Genomic DNA, 6,691 nt, shown 5'->3' on the forward strand with positions numbered 1-6,691 from the left:
TTACTTGCCTTGCCCCGGGTGCTGACAACCCACGCTACGCCACTGTCACTGCACAGTGAAAGCAGCAATCCCTCTTGCTGTTCTGGCTTCTGGGATAGCTGCGCAGCCTGCATTCGCTCCATAAGAAACACACACATTTCCCCTTACTTTTTAGGAGGGGAAAAGTGAGTCTTATAGAGCAAAAAATACGGTAAATTTAATAACTCCTGCCTAGAGTTATTCTTCAGTGCCATGAGTCTTAACGATAAGGCATAAATCTGCCTAGATATTAATCTATCTGTATAGATAGATAGATTTATGATATGATTTGATAATCTTTATTGTCATTGTCCCATACAGAACAACAAAATTGAAAATATCTACATCAGACATTCAAAAACCAACAAGCCTGCTATCCCAGCTATCCCAGCCTGCTTAACTCCCTAAAAATTCTGATACCCCATAATTAAATACAATATACTCCCATAGAGACTACCTTAGGTAAAGGTAAAGGTACCCCTGCGCCCATCTCACTCAAGAGGCCGGGGGCCAGCGCTGTCCGGAGACACTTCCGGGTCATGTGGCCAGCGTGACAAGCTGCATCTGGCGAGCCAGAGCCGCACACGGAAACGCCGTTTACCTTCCCGCTAGTAAGCGGTCCCTATTTATCTACTTGCACTTAGGGGTGCTTTCGAACTGCTAGGTTGGCAGGCACTGGGACCGAGTGACGGGAGCACACCCCTCCGCGGGGATTCGAACCGCTGACCTTTCGATCGGCAAGTCCTAGGCACTGAGGCTTTAAACCACAGCGCCACCCGCGTCCCATGAGACTACCTTATACTGCGTTTAAAACCAAAATTGCATTTGGATAGAAAATGTTTCTCAGGCGGCTAGTCCTAGTCTTTATAACCCTGTACCTTCTTCCAGAAGGGACGCAGGTGGCGCTGTGGGTAAAAGCCTCAGCGCCTAGGGCTTGCTGATCGAAAGGTCAGCGGTTCGAATCCCCGTGACGGGGGTGAGCTCCCGTCGTTCGGTCCCAGTTCCTGCCAACCTAGCAGTTCGAAAGCACCCTCGGGTGCAAGTAGATAAATAGGGACCGCTTACCAGCGGGAAGGTAAACGGCGTTCTGTGTGCTGCGCTGGCTGGCCAGATGCAGCTTGTCACGCTGGCCACGTGACCCGGAAGTGTCTCCGAACAGCGCTGACCCCCGGCCTCTTGAGTGAGATGGGTGCACAACCCTAGAGTCTGTCAGACTGGCCCATACGGGCAGGGGTACCTTTACCTTTACCTTTACCTTCTTCCAGAAGGCAAAAGCTGAAAGAGATTTAAAGATATGGAACAAAGCAACCACATAATGTTCATATCCCAGTACCCTCTCAGTTTGGGAGTTGGGTATGTTTAGCCTGGAGAGGGGATATGAGTGCCATCTTCAAATATCTAAAGGTCTGTCAAATGGAAGATGGAGCATGCTTGCTTTCTGCTGCACCAGAGGGCAGGACTCAAACCCATGGCTTCAAATTACAAGAAACGAGAGTCCCTTTCTGACACTACAGTGGAACGGTCTCCCTCGGGAGGTGGTGGACTCTCCTCCTTCCTTGAAGGTTTCTAAGCAGAGATTGGATGGCCATCTGCCATGGATGCTTTAGCTGAGACTTCTGCATTGCAGTTCTATTGTTCTACGATAACTCTTTATTTGAAAACTGGCTTTTACCGTATTTTTCGTCCCATAGGACGCTCCGTCCCATAGGACGCACCTACTTTTTTGGGAGGAGGGAAATAAAGGAAATTTCCCCCCTTTATTTCCCCCCCAAAACTAGGTCGGGGAACAGTGGGATGGTGGTGCTGCGCCTCCCCGCTGTCCCCCGAGCTTGTGGAGCTGGCCGATGTCTGCCCGGCGCGAGGGGGGCTCTGCTTCAGGGCGCCCCACGTGCCGGGCGGCAGGCTTGCGGACACCTGATTGAAGCACGGGGCATCCTCCGGAGGGCACCCCATGCTCCGCGCTGCAGGCTGCCACCTGCAAGCCTTGCGCTCCCGGGGGAGGAGATCCCCCGGGTGCACAAGGCTTGCAGACACCTGCGCGAGCACGGGGCGTCCTTCGGAGGGCGCCCCATGCTCCGCGCTGCAGGCTGCTGCCTACAAGCCTTGCGCACCTGGGGGAACTCCCTCCGGGTGCGCAAGGCTTGCGGATGTCTTCCTGGAGCCTGGAGAGTGAGAGGGGTCGGTGCGCACCGACGCCTCTCGCTCTCCAGGCTTCAGCGAAAGCCTGCATTCGCCCCATAGGACGCACACACATTTCCCCTTCATTTTTGGAGGGGAAAAAGTGCGTCGTATAGGGCGAAAAATACAGTAATTCACAAGTAGATGGGCCTGGATAAAGTCTATGGTATATAAAAAAGAAGAATATATTTCTCCTTGCATTACATCTGAGGGCATGACTATTCATGGTCTCAAATACCGTCCTGGTATTTGAGGAACACAACAATGCACCGTGCTGAGGTGCAATGAAGGAGGTGGAAACAAGTCATTGTTGATCTTCAAAAGGTCACATATTGTTGTGGGGTGCTGAGTTGATCTGTGTTTGAATAGTTATCTGGGTGGCCTTTTCAAACAAGCGTTAATGTCACAGGCTCAGGCCAGACTGTCTTTAAGGAAACATTTTGTTTTCTTGAAAGGGCTTTGTTTGTTTGTTTGTTTCGCATTTGACGGCCGCAATAGCAGTCAATGGAGCCACCATTGGGATTCTGGTTTCCTCTGCCTTTAAAGCTCATATTGCGCAATCGCTAGCGGAGAGTCCCCAATTTGAATCTCGTCTATGCCGTGCAGACTTACAAGGAGGACGTAGCGAAGCTGGCCTCCTATGCCTCTGTTCTTCCATCCGCAGATATGCTGGGCTCAGAGCCTTAGAGCTGTTGTAAGGCCCATAGATCAAAACCATAAGGGGAGGGCAACATAAGGGTCAGACTGAGTCCAAACCAAAGGCCAGGCGGAACAGCTCTGTCTCACAAGGCCCAGAAAGATGTCAAGTCCCACAGGGCCCTAGTCTCTTGTGACAGAGCGTTCCACCAAGTCAGGGCCAGCACCGAAAAGGCCCTGGCCCTTGTTGAGACCAAGCTAACCACCTTGCAACTTGTGACCTCCAAAGCATTGTCATTCGTGGACCTTAATGTCCTCCACGGGGCATACCAGCAAAGAGGCAGTCCCGTAGGTACGTGGGATCTGTGGTCCAACCGAACTTTCAACCATGATGAGACTGACTCTAGAGCAGGGGTCAGCAAACTTTTTCAGCAGGGTGCTGGTCCACTGTCCCTCAGACCTTGTGGGGGTCCAGACTATATTTGGGGGGAAATGAACGAATTCCTATGCCCCACAAATAACCCAGAGATGCATTTTAGATAAAAGCACACATTCTACTCATGTAAAAACAAGCTGATTCCTGGATCATCCACGGGCCACATTTAGAAGGCGATTGGGCCGGATCCGGTCCCTGGGCCTTAGTTTGCCTACCCATGCTCTAGAGCAGGCACCCCCAAACTTGGCCCTCCAGATGTTTTGGGACTACAACTCGCATGATCCCTAGCTAACAGGACCAATGGCCAGGGCTGATGGGAATTGTAGTCCAAAACATCTGGAGGGCCGAAGGTTGGGGATGCCTGCTCTAGAGGGCTGTTGCTGGAGATCTCTGAAACAGGGACTCTTAATTCGTTGGCAGACAGAAGGTCGAATCCGGGGGGGGGGGGGAGGCAATATTATGGATGGTGGGAAATGGTACTGGGAATATTAACTTCCCTCAGAAGGTGGTTGACTCTGCGAGCCAGTGTGGTGTAGTGGTTAAGAGCAGAAGACTCGTAATCTGGTGAACCGGGTTCGCTTCCCTGCTCCTCCACATGCAGCTGCTGGGTGACCTTGGGCCAGTCACACTTCTCTGAAGTCTCTCAGCCTCACTCACCTCACAGAGTGTTTGTTGTGGGGAAGGAAAGGAGAGGAGATTGTGAGCCGCTTTGAGACTCCTTAGGGTAGTGATAAAGTGAGATATCAAATCCAAACTCCTCTTCTTCCTTTACTGGAGGTTTTGAAGCAGAGATTAGATAGCCTCTGTCCGGGGTACTTTAGTTGCCATTCCTGCAATATCTTCCAACTATACAATTCTGCAATAGTTAAAGCTGACTATAACAGATTGCTGTATGATTTGTCTCTTGCAAGAGCGTTTGGGTACCACGAGCTGAACATGAGAACAGTGTGATGCAGCAGCAAAAAAAAAAGCCAACCCTATTCTGGGCTGCAACAAGGGAAGTCGAGCGTCCAGGTCAAGGGAAGTCGTAAAGGTAAAGGTAAAGGGACCCCTGACCATTAGGTCAAGTCGCGGCCGACTCTGGGGTTGTGGCGCTCATCTCACTTTATTGGCTGAGGGAGCTGGCCTACAGCTTCCGGGTCATGTGGCCAGCAGGACTAAGCCGCTTCTGGCGAACCAGAGCAGCGCACGGAAACGTCATTTACCTTCCCACCAGAGTGGTACCTAATTATCTACTTGCACTTTGATATGCTTTCAAACTGTTAGGTTGGCAGGAGCAGGGACCGAGCAACAGGAGCTCACCCCGTCGCAGGGATTAAAACCACTGACCTTCCGATCAGCAAGCTCAAGGCTTTGTGGTTTAGACCACAGTGCCACCTGCGTCCAAGGGTAGTCATAAAAAGGTAAAGGGACCCCTGACCATTAGGTCCAGTCTTGGCCGACTCTGGGGTTGCGGCGCTCATCTCGCTTTACTGACCGAGGGAGCCGGTGTGCAGCTTCCGGGTCATGTAGCCAGCATGACTAAGCTGCTTCTGGCGAACCAGAGCAGCGCACGGAAACACCGTTTACCTTCCTGCCGGAGTGGTACCTATTTATGTACTTGCACTTGACGTGCTTTCAAACTGCTAGGTTGGCAGGAGCAGGGACTGAGCAATGGGAGCTCACCCCATTGAGGGGATTCAAAGCACCGACCTTCTGATCGGCAAGTCCTAGGCTCTGTGGTTTAACCCACAGCGCCACCCACATCCAAGGGTAGTCATAGTCCCATTCTATTTTGCCTTAGTCAGACCACACCTGGAATACTGTGTCCAGTTCTGGGCACCACAATTTAGGAAGGATGTTGACAAGTTGGAAGGTGTGCAGAGGAGGGCAACCAGGATGATCAAGGGTCTGGAAACCAAGCCTGATGAGGAGCGGTTGAAGGAGCTGAGCATGTTTAGCCTGGAGAAGGCTGAGAGGTCTCTTATCCTGCTGGTCTTATCTATCTGGCTATATCTGCTCCAAAAAAAGGAGATTCCAACTGAACATTAGGATAGGGTTATCAGACGTCTCCGGATTTGCATTTCTGTCCCTGGTAAACATGGCAGCAGCAGCCTCAGCAGCCCAGAGCCAGCCTGGTAGCGCAGTTGGCTCTGGCTGGCTTCAGGAGATGCTCGCTGCCATGGCACCCACCATTTTTCCTCTCTGGAAGTCCCCATATGATGTGTCTTGTGTGCAAAGCAGTTCTTTCACACCCTGTGAAACAAAGGGAGCTGGGCATGTTTAGCCTGGAGAAGAGGAGGTTAAGGGGTGATATGATAGCCATGTTCAAATATATAAAAGGATGTCACATAGAGGAGGGAGAAAGGTTGTTTTCTGCTGCTCCAGAGAAGCGGACACGGAGCAATGGATCCAAACTACAAGAAAGAAGATTCCACCTAAACATTAGGAAGAACTTCCTGACAGTAAGAGCTGTTTGACAGTGGAATTTGCTGCCAAGGAGTGTGGTGGAGTCTCCTTCTTTGGAGGTCTTTAAGCAGAGGCTTGACAACCATATGTCAGGAGTGCTCTGATGGTGTTTCCTGCTTGGCAGGGGGTTGGACTCGATGGCCCTTGTGGTCTCTTCCAACTCTATGATTCTATGATTCTATGAAATGTGCAGTTTTTAAAAAACTAGGCTCAGAGCGTCACCAGCCCGCAACTCCTGAGCCTCCCCCGATCTCCTGCCCCTCCCCCCTTTGTTTGGACAGATCGGGGGAGTCATGGGCGGCTGGGTGTTGCCCAGTTTTTAAAAAACTCTGCGCATTTATGTTTCACAGGGTGGAAAAGTAGGGCTTTGCACCTTGCCTGGCAGAGAAACTGCATGCCTTGCGCCCCTCCTGGGCAATGGCCACCCACCCGCAACTCCCAAGCCTCCCCCAATTTGTCAAAACAAAGGGGGAAGGGGGAAGGAGATTGCACAAGACACATCACATGTGCACAAAACACATCATATGGGGACTTCTGGCGAGGAAAAGTGGCAGGCACATGGCAGCGATCAGCTCCTGAAGCCAGCCAGAGCCAACTACACTACCAGGCTGGCTCCGGGCTGCTGACTGCCTCTGCCATGTTTCCCAGGGACAGAAATGCAAATCTGGGGACATTCCAGGGACGGAATTTGTCAGGGGACAGATTTGCCAATCCGGGGACTGTCTGGTAACCCTAATCTAAGATCCCTGCATTGCGGGGGGCTGGACCTTTGTGGCCCCCTCCACCCCTGCAATGTTATGATTCATTGGGATTTTAAAACAAATGTTGGGCGGCCATCTATGGTGGATCCTCTCGCCGTTATCTCTGCATTGCAGGGGGTTGGACTAGATGACCCTTGGGATTCCCTCCACCTGTACAATTGCATGATTCTGCAACACAGAGGCTTTTAAAATGGACTTTGTATGGCCGCCTCTC

Source organism: Podarcis tiliguerta, assembly GCF_965153285.1.
Source record: "Podarcis tiliguerta genome assembly, chromosome: 3".
Classification (NCBI taxonomy): Eukaryota; Metazoa; Chordata; class Lepidosauria; order Squamata; family Lacertidae; genus Podarcis; species Podarcis tiliguerta.